A 14,992-nucleotide genomic window follows, 5' to 3' on the forward strand; every position below is an offset into this window, starting at 1 on the left:
GCCTTGGGGGAAAGAAGACTAGGGAGATGTGCTATTTTTTTCATTTTATTCTTATGAGTGTTTTTCCTGCATGTTTATGAGTGCACTTCCTGTGTGTGGTGCTCATGCAAGCCACAATAGAGAATTACATCCCCTGAAACTTAAGATATAGCCAAGTGTGAACCGCCATGTGGGTACTAGGAACTTAAGTCTGGTCTTTTGAAAGAGCTATTAATTACTGAGCCCCCTCTCTAGCCTAAGACCTGCTGGAGATTTTTAAGAGAATACTTTATGTATCTAAAATACAAACTGAAAGTACTGTTTTTGATTAGTTATATTTTTTAAAAAGCTATCTTACATCTTGTGAGATTGAGACTTTAAAGAAAAGAGGAAAAATTGGGAACATTCCTGAATAACTTACAGGAGTTACTATAGCTATACTTTCTTTAGGTGCTTGGGAAGGTTATTCCACTGGCAAAGTGAGGAATAAAGGCTATGTCATTCAGTGTTCCTGACCTTCTAATGGGATGTAACATGAGCTTACATGAAATGAGCTTACATTTAGGAGAGGAATGATACATTTGGGTATCAAAGAGTCTCTAACTACTGAAGGGTACATTGGTATCTTGAATAAAGACTACTCAATAGATAGAACAGTTAAACAAGGGAAAAATATGACAAAGGTCAGAGGTTATAGATCTCTGAGTATAAAAATATAACCCATGACTATGTTTCTGGGGATGATAAACCCAATACTTAGGAAGCCGAGGCAAAGACAGCTAGTTTAAGACATTCCAAGTCATTTAGGAATGTCAAGCCACACTAGAAAAATTACTGAGACCTGGTGGCACAATGAAAATGAAAAGAGTGGATGGGGATGTAGCTCAGTGTACAGACATTGCCAGTAGGTACAAAGCCCCAGGTTCAATCCATAGCTATTCATGCACTACCGTACCAATGGAGTAAATTTTTAGTAACTACAACTTTCCTTAGGATAACTATGCTAAGAATTGGGATAATTGAAACAGTAAAGTTCTTTTGTATGTAAAATGGATGCAAAATTGCAGATGGGAAAGAACAGGAAATATAATTGTTTAAACCTAGAATATAGAGCAAGACATCCAACCCATGAATGATGGCGAAGGTAGAAGAGGACACCGAGAAGAATATATGGTGTCTGATTTACCAGGAGGAAAGAGTAGAAAGATGAGAGCATGCTGAAATCATTGCACGTTTGTTTACAGAGCCAGAGGAGGCTATGAAGTGATCTGAGGCCCTTGTAACATAGGATACTCTTCATTGATATTCTTCACCTCTTCTCTAAGGATGTCAATCTTAAGTGTACTCCAGAATGCACAGCCTCAATTGTGTTGCTACATTCATTTAATCTAAGTGGTTAGCTGACAAACCTCTCTGAAAATAAACCTTAAACAAAGAGCATGAATGATTTCTTCATTTCCTTTAACACACTATTGTTAATTTTGTTCCTAGAGGCACGAAATCAAATATCCCAAGCTCAAGGCATTATTAGCTAGACAGGTCACATTTAGAGGGAAATGGCCTGTTTCTGTCACATTGACTAAGAAATGTAAGACAGATCGGAACTATAGTTGAATTTGTTATGTGCTGGAATGTCATAGGTGTGGATCATTACTCAACAGAAACATTCCATGCTTCTTTGTAATTGTTTCAAAAGTAAATCAATAAGAAATAGGATACTTATAGATATTAGATGCAGAATAAAACTGGCTGTACTCAATAGTAAGATCAGTATTTAAAAGCTCTAAACTATCCAGTATATGTCCATCCCATATGTATAATTAAGAGTGACAAATACTTCCTAGAAAATCTGTTCTTGCTAGGACAAGGAACTAAGCTGAAAACACACACAAGTACACACACACACACACACACACACACACAAGAAAGAAAGACAATTCTCTAAGAGCTTCAGCAGTAGGGTCTCCTTGAGGGGGACTAATTGGGACTATTTTAATGGGAATGCTATCTAAAGCTTACCCCACTGTACCCCACCCTGGCTTGCCCAGGCTCCATTAACCAATGACTTCACAATACTGGGAATGCGGGAAGGGCAAGAAGGCCAGGGTAGAAGAATAAAAAGACAAGCCTTGCAGCAGCTGAGCATATTTGCTTGTAAATACCTTAAACCTTCTTTAAGCTCTTGACCAGACACAATGGGCCCTTTCACCTGTGAAGAGAAGCCATCAAGAGCATCTGGGAAAAGGTGAATGTGGCAGATGATGGAGCAGCAGCCCTGGCAAGGTAAGATGTAGAGACCAGGAAAGGAGCAAAGAAGAAAGGAAACTGGCTGGCATAAATCTAGGGCTCTACTCAGTAGGCATGATATGCTCTGACTTTCCCCTTTAATTTCCACTTCATAGGCTCTTGATCGTCTACCCATGAACTTAGAGGTTCTTTGAAAGCTTTGGAAACCTCTCTTGTCCCCCAGCCACTGTGAACAACCAACCCCAAAGCCAAAGCCCATGGCAAGAAAGTACTGGGCGCCTTTGCAGACGTTAAGAGTATGGACAACCTCAAGGAGGTCTTTGCTCATCTGAGTAAGCTATGCTGTGACAAGCTTCATGTGGACCCTGAGAACCCCAAGGATCATGCATGATTTTGCCTTTGACTAGGGCACCATAGTGGAAGGTGAAACTATGATTACAAATGCCAGCTCAGTTCTCAAAATATATTGCTCCAGATCTAGTGCCAGCAAATGCCTAGTAGTCCAAATTAATTTGTAGCTATTCATAAAACCTTATGTGAGCAAAACCAGGGCATTTGGGGATTTATCTCTATTGGTAGAGTGTATTAGTAGCCTGAATGAGGCCTGAGGTTTCATTACTACCACTGGGGAAGTGAAGAAAAGAAGTTTGGGTTTGTAGTCTGAGTTTAGACATCAGCAGAGAGATAGGTGAAAAGGAATGAGATTTGGAACAGACCTATTGTTGCAGGAAAAGAGACACATACTTATGTATATACTGCTGATTAGCATGTTGGTAACATCTGAGGGAATCCAAAAAGGCATATCTTTTTTAATCTGTTTGACAAACTTCTAAAGATTAACATTGCCTTGACCATTGTTAGAAGTTGAGGATTCTTCATGTGTTGTTAGAGGTTTTCCTTCTTTAATCATCTTGCTGCTCTAAGATCCCCATTTTACAGCAATTAGGCCATTGATGAACTGGGAAGGGAACAAAAAAGACAAGCAAAAATGGCAGACTAAGGAAAGGTAGGAACCCAGGCAAGAAATGTTAAATCAAAGATAAGAAGTCAACTCACAATAATTCAGTTGAGTGAAGTCTGTAGTAGATATCTGGGTAGCCAGGTAGGAAATAGTCCTCAATGATATAACAATAAAATATTTTTCCCAAGAAATTTTTTGCACAACTCTACTACCATTTTCCCATTTTGTTTATCATCTAACAGCTCCTGGGTAACATGATCATTGTTGTTCATTACTTTGGGGATGCTGTCACCCACCTGATGCAATCTTCCTGGCGAAAAATGGTGAATAATGTGGCCAATGCTCTGATCCATAAATACCACTGAACATTCTTACCAGTAAATTGGAACTCTGTGTATCCAATCCCCCCCCCCCCCCACTTTGCCCACATGAGGTCTTCACTGAAACTTTAGAGAATATTCTGTTTGAGTCTCACTCTCTTGAGCAAACAACACTAGCTTGTTTTGTCTGGTTTTTAATTAATGTTAATGCAAAAGAAATGGATTAATTCATGACTGAGGAAAGACAGTATGAAAGGAGAGCTTTTCTGTGCCTTGTGTAGGGACTACGAGAAAATGTATATGTTTTGCAAGGATACTAAAGGAAAAAATAGTTGAACACTTGGCGTTAATTCTCCTGGGGGGAGTTGGTTAATTAAGTGGAGAAAAGATGAGTTTGACAAGGTGATAAAAACTTAAGAACATGCAAAGTGATAGTGTGAAAAGTGAATTGAAACACATAGCAATATTTGTGAGGAATCTATAATTTATCTATTTATCATCAGTCAATCAATTATCTATCATAAATCTTTATGGTTGCCTGTACACATAAAGCCTAAGAAAGGATTATTGTATTGAATTTATTGGAGCACACATTCGAAATAACTTACTTTCTGTGTTTCTTGAGAGACTGATATTGTAACATTAGAACACCCCTTGAGAGATAACTAGGAACTTTCTAGTTCATGGGAATTATATGAAGCTACTTCTTTCCTTTGGTGTGGGTAAGATGATTCCATTAACACAGTGAACAGAGCCAAGTACTGCCATCAGTGATGCTGAATCTTCTGATGATATTCCATGTGATCTAAAATGAAACTATAGTTAGAAAAGAAGAGGTATATTTTAGGAGCATTTGAGAATGATTTTATGATTTTTACAAAATTTAAGTATACAGGAATAGAGGAAGATTCACAGTCTGACAGAAATGATTGAGTACTTGTTGAATTGAATGAATCCTACTCTAAAAAGAATACAATTAAACATAGATTCAATATGAGATATAACCGCAGGTTACAAGTTCCTGACCTTAAAGACATAGGCTGTGATATTTCTGTTAAATATAAGAATCTCAATACTCAAGAAGCTAAGGGAAGACAGTAAATTACTGAACTCCATGGGCCATTTAGTTATTTTAAGGTAGCCTAAGAAAACTACTGAGACCTTGTGGCCCAATGAAAATGGAAAGGGGATGGGGATGTAGCTTAGCTTATAGTTCTTGCTAGTAGGCACAAAGTCCAAAGGTCAATCTCTATTTACCTAAACAGTACAAAAACAATGAAGCAATTTTTTAGGAAATGATAAATCTCCCCCAGAATAACTTATCTGAGAAATAGGATTACTGAGAAAAGTAACTTTGTTATCTATATAAATGGATTTAAAATGGAAGACTAGGCATCAAGCAAATATAATATTTTAAATAAGTGAATTGATTTATTCAGTGAAGGGAGGGCAATGACAGAATGACAACCACATTGTGTCAGGTTTTTTTTTTCACTTTTTTTAAAATTAGATATATTTTTTATTTACATTTCAAATGATTTCCCCTTTTCTATTAGCAGGGGGAATAAGTAGAAAGAGAAACCTGGTGGATGTCTCACATCACACAATGTTGGCATACATACCCAGAAAAGACTACACAATGACCTATATGTCTTTGTGTGTGAATTTCTTGAGAGTGCAGGGGGCTCATGGAGGATTGACTTTCAAGTCTTTAGTCAGTCTCCCATATTAATATTTGGGGATCTTTAAATTTTGCAAATTAGTATACAGTATATTCACAAAAATAATTTTAGTTCTCATTTTCTAGATTGCACCCATTAGCCTTAATTTGACTTGTCTCCATCAAAAGGTTAGGATGCCAATAACTACTAGAATTTGAGTCTAAGGTATTTCTGAGTACCTTGGCATTTCAATGCCACACTAATCAGAATACACACCAGATTTTTATTTTCTGCATTCAAAGTTGTTTCACCAAGGTAGTAAGAATCACGAGCATTTTGGAGTTTTGTTTTTTTTTTTTTTTTTTTTTTTTCACTTATCCTCTCATCTGGTTCTAGATATTAGGGGGTAAAGGATTTTTATAATGGAATAAAGCCAGAAAGTAGATTTTCTTGTTTTTGTTTTGTTTTGTTTTGTTTTTGAGACAGGGTTTTCCGTATAGCCCTGGCTGTCCTGGAACTTACTCTGTAGACCAGGCTGTCCTCGAACTCAGAAATCTGCCTGCCTCTGCCTCCCAAGTGCTGGGATTAAAGACATACTCCACCCCTGCCTGGTGAAGCTAGACTTTCTACTCCTTAGAAATATTGATATCTCTCTAGATATTTTCATTCAAAAGTCCAAGACAACATAATTCAAAAGTATTTCATAATTTATGTAGACATAGATGAGGATGGATGATAATTTTTAATAAATGACAGTAAATTCTTGACCCTTACTTCCTTCTATGGAAATTCTTAAAATTTACAAGATATCATAAAGACAAAATTAGTAGTTCACCTACATAAATATTTTGTCATCATTGTTCCTCTTTGTGTGGTGTTTGTGTGTGTGTATGTATGTGTGTGTTCATGCATGTGTGAACATGCAGGTTTTTCTGACCAAGATGAGGAAGGAGCGAGACACCCTTATCAGTTTATCCCCTGATGCTGTTCAATTTGCTACTTTTGAGACAGTTTCTCATTTGGTTAGAACTCACTGTGTACACCAGGAAAGCATGCTACCAATCCTCTGGCATCCATTTCTCTCTTTGCCTTTCTTGGGCATCCAACAGCACACTTAAATGTTTTAAGTCAATATGGAATATGAAGAATAGAATTTAAGTCCTAATTCTTGCACCAAAAGCACATGACCAATGAAGCTATCACCTAGATGAATTTGTTTTGAATTTTGTCATTATTATTATTTTTGACAGGGTCTCACAACGTACAAATGGCTTTAAGATCAGTGTGTAGCTCAGACTAACTGGAACCCCTGATTCTGCTCCTTCTGCCCATTGTATGCAACGATCCTAGGTGTGCCCTATCATGTCTTATTTTATCCCTAATATTAATTTCATTCAATCTCAGAAGATAGGAAGTAATTTGAAGACAAATATTTAAATTAAATATATAGTTTCTTTCTTTTTTAAATAGTTTTATTTTTTTTAAAGATCTATTTATTTATTATATGTGAGTACACTGAAGCTGTCTTCAGACACACCAGAAGGACATCAGATCTCATTATGATGGTTGTGAGCCACCATCTGGTTGCTAGGATTTGAACTCAGGACCTTTAGAAGAGCAGACAATGCTCTTAACCGCTGAGCCATCTCTCCAGCCCCATTTCTTTACTAGCTGTTGGGAACCAGAAAGCTTGGCTCAATGCCCCCAGCTGAGCTGTTTTCACAGGTTTCTTGAGAGCAAAACATCCCGTGGCTTCCCACATGCCTGACTTATGACTATAATTGATTTTTCCTGTTCCCTTCTCTGGCCTCTAGTATATATATTGCTGGTCTCTCAGTAAGGTTTGGGGGGGGGCATTCTCCTTGCAGAATGACTCGTGTCTGTGTTTTTTAATCCCCCTGGGAATAAACTGCTTGAAGAAGATCTTCCTGCGTTGCATCATTCCTTGCTGGCGAGGGTGGTCGCAACAACTGGTGCCGAAACCCGTGAACTCTCCTTGTTCGGGGGTTTGAGGATCAGAACTTCTTGCAGTCAGAAGAAGAACAGAGGGGAGAAGTCAGAAATCAGAAGTCAGAGGTCAGAAGTCAGAAGTCAGAGGGGAGAAGTCAGAAGTCAGATTTTTCAAGGTTCCTGAATAAACTGCTTAAAGAAGAGTTCGTGTGTTGCGTCTTTCCTCGCTGGACGAGATAGGCAGTGACAAGTGGTGGCCCGTACGAGGAACTGACCTCTTCTTTCCAAGGAACGGCTCAGAACTTTTTGCATTCAGGGTAGCACGCTGGTAAGTTCCCGGGTTTCAGCACCAGTTGTCTCGACCACCCTAAAATTGGGTTGTATTCCTGCTGAGCACAGCTACTAGAGGGGCATTCTTTCTGTACTGTTGGTATCTTATACTCTTTTGAGCATCTCCTGGCACGAAAATCCTATGCTTGTGGAAATTAGGCCTTCAGTGAATGTGAAAGGGAGCAAAAAGGCAGACAAGAAGGGCTAGAGGAAAAAAGGCAAGACAGGATAGGGTGAAGGTTCAATGGGAACAATTGCAAGGCTTCAAAATACTTGGTTCAAGCAAGTTTGTCACAGGTGACCTGGCATCTAACTGGAGATTGGAGTGCTGAGAGACTGTTTCTTTAAATAATTTGTTTGCATGCGAATTGCATATTGAATCTGTGCTTATCATTCCTGTTGCCCCAATTTTCTTTCCTACAACAGTTTCTGGCTCACATGCTGGTGAGTGTTCTGTCTACTCACATTAGAAAGGAGTTCATTCCACAGGTACAGGCTGCTGGTAGCTAGTATGGCGGCCATTGCTTAGTCCCATAAGTACTACTGGGCTCTCTTTCCAGCTGACTTAGGCCCCCTTTGCACAATGGAGTTCTGTATTGGCCTTGTATGTATAGCTTCTGCATAACAACATTCATTGTCAAATCTCTCAAACTTTGATATTTAGTTTGTATTTCAGTTTTGTGGTTAAGAAACAAACAACCAAAACCAGTTAATATGATCATGGGATGTGAATGGTGTAGGTCTTAAACCAGAGCTTCTAGAGTGTGTACAGAGTCATAAAAGTAAGGCAGATGATATGGGAAGCTTGATGTCCAAGGAGGCAAACAGTTTAAGGATGGAGTCATTGAGGAAAAGAAAGGGTTGATTGATTTGGCAATGACCTATGTGACAGTATGGCAAACGTTCAGAGATTAAAAAGAGGCCCAAGATAAAATTTGAGATATGCTACATTTTTTCTACGTAAAAAGTTTTATAAAGATCTATGATCTATGTTGGGATTCATATTTTAATTTCTGTCATGCCTTAGTTTAAGAAAGAGGAATTATCTGCAAATTTCCCAGAAGATGTAGCCATGAATGAAGAAGACTTGTTTTACTCTTTTAGAGAGGAGTTTTAATGGAGTATTAAGCCTAAATCATGAAGTCATTATGCAGCATCTTTTGTTAGAATAAAACATTGCAAAAATAATGTTATATTCAGGATATAAGTGAGTCTTTTGGGTAGAGTGTTTAGTTATGAGGATTTCTACATGAATATTAAAGGACTTGTCATATGAGTTAGTGTGAGACTACAGTAGTTTGCATAAAATGAGCTCCTCAAAAGTAGGGCAGTTTAAAAGACAAGATTTTTTTTATATAAAGACCAGGCAGTTCAGGACTTTAATATAAGTGTTTTGCCTATTATTATGCTCTTAGGAATAGTAAACAATAGCTTGGGCCAGCTACCACATGACTATAATCCAAGCTACTTGAGAAGGTAGGACATCATGGCAAGTTAAAGGGCTGCCTGGGCTACAAACATCAGTTAAAGATGACCTCTGTATCTTTGTGTGATCCTGTATCATAATTAAAAAGGAAAAATGAGTCCAGAATATAATAAAGTAATAAGGTTTGCCAAGATCACCCTTATCCTAAGATCAAAAGCAATTCTTCTCATAATTAAAAATCACAGTGAAGTAGATAATCATAATAGTAAATAATAATTATAATTAAGACAGTTGATCTAGGAAATAGAATTATTTGAAAAAGCAATTTTTCACACAGATAAATGTATTTAGTTTTACAGAAGGTGACCATCCAGGTAAAATCATGTTAACAACCAGAAGCAGAGTGAGGTATGCATTGAATGCATATTTTGCAAAGATAGAATGAGAAATCATAGAGTCCTATTAACCAGAATGAACAAGAAAAACGAAGGTAGTAGGTAGCTGAAATCACCATGCCTGTGAGAAGCAGATATGGCCTTGCAGTGCCCCTGGACCCTCATTTTGCTGAATCATACTTGAGAGGTTATTTGGCTGTTGGGGAGGAGTTAACTTCAAGTTCTTGCACAAAGACTTGAGATTTTGGGACTTTAGACATAAGCATGTCATATTCTGGCAAATAGATCCATATTAGACCCTTCCTTGACTCTTTAGGTTAGTGGAAATTTGACCTGTTGAGTAAGCTTTTACCTGTTGTACTTACCCTAGCTTGCCTGTTTCACCTATATCACAATGTTAAGGAAATCAAACAGACAAGAAGGTCCCAGCCCCAACTGGAGATCCATTTCATATACAGCTACCAAACCCAGACACTATTGTGGATGCCAACAAGTGCTTGCTGACAGGAGCCTGATATAGCTGTCTCCTGAGAGGTTTTGCCAGTGCCTGACACACAGAAGGGGATGCTTTCAGCCAACCAATGCACTGAGCACATGGTCCACAATGAAGGAGCTAGAGAAAGGACACAAGGAGGGCTTTGCAGCCCCATAGGAAGAATAACAATATGAACCAACCACTACCTCCAGAGCTTCCAGGGACTAAACCACCAACCAAAGAGTACACATGGAGGGACTCATGGCTTCAGTCACATATATAGCAGAGGAAAGCCTTGTCAGACACCAATCGGAGGAGAGGCTCTTTGCCCTCCTGTGAAAGCTAGTTGCCCAGTGTAGGGGAATGCCAGGTCAGGGAAGCAGAAATGGGTGGGTTAATGAGCAGGCAAAGGGGGGATGGGATAAAGGATTTAGGGGGGAAATCAGAGGAAAAGGGATAACATTTGAAATGTAAATAAAGAAAATGTCTAATTAAAAAAAAGAGTTCACTGGCTCACTGACTTTTGAGTCTTAAAAAAAAATAGTATAAAAGGACATGCCTTCTTTTTTTTTTTTCCTTTTGATGCACTATTTTTTTTTATTCGATATAATTTATTTACATTTCAAATGATTTCCCCTTTTCTAGCCCCCCCACTCCCCGAAAGTCCCGCAAACCCCCTTCTCTTCCCCTGTCCTCCCACCCACCCCTTCCCACTTCCCCGTTCTGGTTTTGCTGAATACTGTTTCACTGAGTCTTTCCAGAACCAGGGTCCACTCCTCCTTTCTTCTTGTACCTCATTTGATGTGTGGATTATGTTTTGGGTATTCCAGTTTTCTAGGTTAATATCCACTTATTAGTGAGTGCATACCATGATTCACCTTTTGAGTCTGGGTTATCTCACTTAGTATGATATTCTCTAGCTCCATCCATTTGCCTAAGAATTTCATAAATTCATTGTTTCTAATGGCTGAATAGTACTCCATTGTGTAGATATACCACATTTTTTGCATCCACTCTTCTGTTGAGGGATACCTGGGTTCTTTCCAGCATCTGGCAATTACAAATAGGGCTGCTATGAACATAGTAGAACATGTATCCTTATTACATGGTGGGGAGTCTTCTGGGTATATGCCCAGGAGTGGTATAGCAGGATCTTCTGGAAGTAAGGTACCCAGTTTTCGGAGGAACCGCCAGACTGATTTCCAGAGTGGTTGTACCAATTTGCAACCCCACCAGCAGTGGAGGAGTGTTCCTCTTTCTCCACACCCTCTCCAACACCTGCTGTCTCCTGAATTTTTAATCTTAGCCATTCTGACTGGTGTAAGATGAAATCTTAGGGTTGTTTTGATTTGCATTTCCCTAATGACTAATGAAGTTGAGCATTTTTTAAGATGTTTCTCCGCCATCCGAAGTTCTTCAGGTGAGAATTCTTTGTTTAACTCTGTACCCCATTTTTTAATAGGGTTGTTTGGTTTTCTGGAGTCTAACTTTTTGAGTTCTTTATATATATTGGATATTAGCCCTCTATCTGATGTAGGATTGGTGAAGATCTTTTCCCAATTTGTTGATTGCCGATTTGTCCTCTTGATGGTGTCCTTTGCCTTACAGAAACTTTGTAATTTTATGAGGTCCCATTTGTCAATTCTTGCTCTTAGAGCATACGCTATTGGTGTTCTGTTCAGAAACTTTCTCCCTGTACCGATGTCCTCAAGGGTCTTCCCCAATTTCTTTTCTATTAGCTTCAGAGTGTCTGGCTTTATGTGGAGGTCCTTGATCCATTTGGATTTGAGCTTAGTACAAGGAGACAAGGATGGATCAATTCGCATTCTTCTGCATGCTGACCTTCAGTTGAACCAGCACCATTTGTTGAAAAGGCTATCTTTTTTCCATTGGATGTTTTCAGCCTCTTTGTCAAGGATCAAGTGGCCATAGGTGTGTGGGTTCATTTCTGGATCTTCAATCCTGTTCCATTGATCCTCCTGCCTGTCACTGTACCAATACCATGCAGTTTTTAACACTATTGCTCTGTAGTATTGCTTGAGGTCAGGGATACTGATTCCCCCAGATTTTCTTTTGTTGCTGAGAATAGTTTTAGCTATCCTGGGTTTTTTGTTGTTCCAGATGAATTTGATAATTGCTCTTTCTAACTCTGTGAAGAATTGAGTTGGGATTTTGATGGGTATTGCATCGAATCTGTATAGTGCTTTAGGCAAAATGGCCATTTTAACTATATTGATTCTACCGATCCAGGAGCATGGGAGGTTTTCCCATTTTTTGAGGTCTTCTTCCATTTCCTTCTTCAGAGTCTTGAAGTTCTTGTCATACAGATCTTTCACATGTTTGGTAAGAGTCACCCCAAGATACTTTATACTGTTTGTGGCTATTGTGAAGGGGGTCATTTCCCTAATTTCTTTCTCAGCCTGCTTATCCTTTGAGTATAGGAAGGCCACTGATTTGCTTGAGTTGATTTTATAACCTGCCACTTTGCTGAAGTTGTTTATCAGCTGTAGGAGCTCTCTAGTGGAGTTCTTTGGGTCACTTAGGTAGACGATCATGTCGTCTGCAAATAATGATAGTTTGACTTCTTCCTTTCCAATTTGTATCCCTTTGATCTCCTTATGTTGTCGAATTGCCCGAGCTAGTACCTCAAGTACAATATTGAAAAGATAAGGAGAAAGGGGGCAGCCTTGTCTGGTCCCTGATTTCAGTGGGATTGCTTCAAGTTTCTCTCCATTTAGTTTGATGCTGGCTACCGGTTTGCTGTATATTGCTTTTACTATGTTTAGGTATGGGCCTTGAATTCCTGTTCTCTCCAAGACTTTAAGCATGAAGGGATGCTGAATTTTGTCAAATGCTTTTTCAGCATCCAATGAAATGACCATGTGGTTTTGTTCTTTGAGTTTGTTTATGTAGTGGATTGTATTGATGGATTTCCGTATATTGAACCAACCCTGCATTCCCGGGATAAAGCCTACTTGATCATGGTGGATGATCATTTTGATGTGTTCTTGGATTCGGTTGGCAAGAATTTTATTGAGTATTTTTGCATCGATGTTCATAAGGGAAATTGGTCTGAAGTTCTCTTTCTTTGTTGGATCTTTGTGTGGCTTTGGTATCAGCGTAATTGTGGCTTCGTAGAAGGAATTGGGTAGTGTTCCTTCTGTTTCTATTTTGTGGAATAGTTTGAAGAGTATTGGTGTTAACTCTTCTTTGAAGGTCTGGTAGAATTCTGCACTGAAGCCATCTGGTCCTGTGCTTTTTTTGGTTGGAAGACTTTCTATGACTCCTTCTATTTCTTTAGGCATTATGGGACTGTTTAGATGGTCTAGTTGGTCCTGATTTAATTTTGGTATTTGGTATCTGTCAAGGAAATTGTCCATTTCCTCCAGATTCTCCAGTTGTGTTGAGTATAGGCTCTTGTAGTAGGATCTTATGATTTTTTGGATTTCCTCAGTTTCCGTTGTTATATCTCCCTTTTCATTTCTAAGTTTGTTAATTTGGATACTTTCTTTGTGCCCTTTGGTCATTCTGGCTAAGGGTTTATCTATCTTGTTGATTTTCTCAAAGAACCAGCTCCTGGTATTGTTGATTTTTTGTATGGTTCTCTTTGTTTCTACTTGATTGATTTCGGCCCTGAGTTTGATGATTTCCTGCCTTCTACTCCTCCTGGGCGAGATAGCTTCTTTTTGTTCTAAGGCTTTCAGGTGTGTCATTAAGCTGGTAATGTATGCTCTCTCCATTTTCTTTTTGGAGGCACTCAGGGCTATGCGTTTTCCTCTTAGCACTGCTTTCATTGTGTCCCATAGGTTTGGGTATGTTGTGTTTTCATTTTCATTGTGTTCTAAAAAGTCTTTAATTTCTTTCTTTATTTCTTCCTTGACCAAGGTATCATTGAGTAGAGTATTGTTCAGTTTCCACGTGTATGTGGGCTTTCTGTTGTTTCTGTTGCTATTGAAGACCACTTTTACTCCATAGTGATCAGATAGGAGGCATGGGATTAGTTCGATCTTCTTATATTTGTTGAGGTCTGTCTTGTGACCAATTATATGGTCGATTTTGGAGAAGGTACCATGAGGTGCTGAGAAAAAGGTGTATTCTTTTGTTTTAGGATAGAATGTTCTATATATATCTGTTAAATCTAATTGGTCCAAAGCTTCAATTAGTTTCATTGTGTCCCTGTTTAGTTTCTGTTTTCCTGATCGGTCCATTGAGGAAAGTGCAGTGTTGAAGTCACCCACAATTATTGTGTTAGGTGCAATGTGTGCTTTTAGTTTTAATAAACTTTCTTTTACGAAAGAGGGTGCCCTTGCATTTGGTGCATAGATGTTCAGGATTGACAGTTCTTCTTTTTGTATTTTTCCTTTGACCAGCAAGAAGTGTCCCTCAGGGTCTCTTTTGATGACTTTGGGTTGAAAGTCAATTTTATCTGATATTAAAATGGCTACTCCAGCTTGTTTCCTGAGACCATTTGCTTGTAAAATTGTCTTCCAGCCTTTTACTCTAAGGTAGTGTTTGTCTTTGACCCTGAGGTGTGTTTCCTGTAAGCAGCAAAATGTAGGGTCCTGTTTACGTATCCATTCAGTTAGTCTGTGTCTTTTTATTGGGGCATTAAGTCCATTGATGTTAAGAGATATTAAGGAATAGTGATTGTTACTTCCTATCATTTTTGACGTTATTTTTTAAATTTTAATGCTTAACTTCTTTTGGGTTTGATGAAAGGTTACTATCTTGCTTTTTCCAGGGTGAAGTTTCCCTCCTTGTATTGGTGTTGTCCTCCTATTATCCTTTTTAGGTCCGGGTTTGTGGATAGATATTGGGTAAACTTGGTTTTGTCATGAAATATCTTAGTTTCTCCATCTATGGTGATTGAGAGTTTTGCTGGATATAGTAGTTTTGGTTGGCATTTGTGTTCTCTTAGGGTCTGCATGAGATCTGCCCAGGACCTTCTAGCCTTCATAGTCTCAGGTGAAAAGTCTGATGTGATTCTGATAGGTCTTCCTTTATATGTTACTTGGCCTTTTTCTCTTACTGCTTTTAGTATTCTTTCTTTGTTTAGCACATTTGGTGTTTTGATTATTATGTGACGGGAAGTATTTCTGCTCTGGTCCAGTCTGTTTGGAGTTCTGTAGGCTTCTTGTATATTCATGGGCATCTCTCTCTTTAGGTTAGGGAAGTTTTCTTCCATAATTTTATTGAAGATGTTTGCTGGCCCTTTAAGTTGTAAATCTTCACTCTCATCTATGCCTAT

At 38.6% G+C, this 14,992-nt stretch overlaps 1 pseudogene; it reads left to right on the forward strand.

Annotated features, from left to right (window-relative positions):
- Nucleotides 1-2,174: 2,174 nt before the first annotated feature.
- LOC127664151 (hemoglobin subunit beta-like) lies at nt 2,175-3,552 on the forward strand (annotated as a pseudogene).
- Nucleotides 3,553-14,992: the final 11,440 nt, after the last annotated feature.

The sequence above is a fragment of the Apodemus sylvaticus genome, chromosome 1 (genome assembly GCF_947179515.1).
Source record: "Apodemus sylvaticus chromosome 1, mApoSyl1.1, whole genome shotgun sequence".
NCBI lineage: Eukaryota > Metazoa > Chordata > Mammalia > Rodentia > Muridae > Apodemus > Apodemus sylvaticus.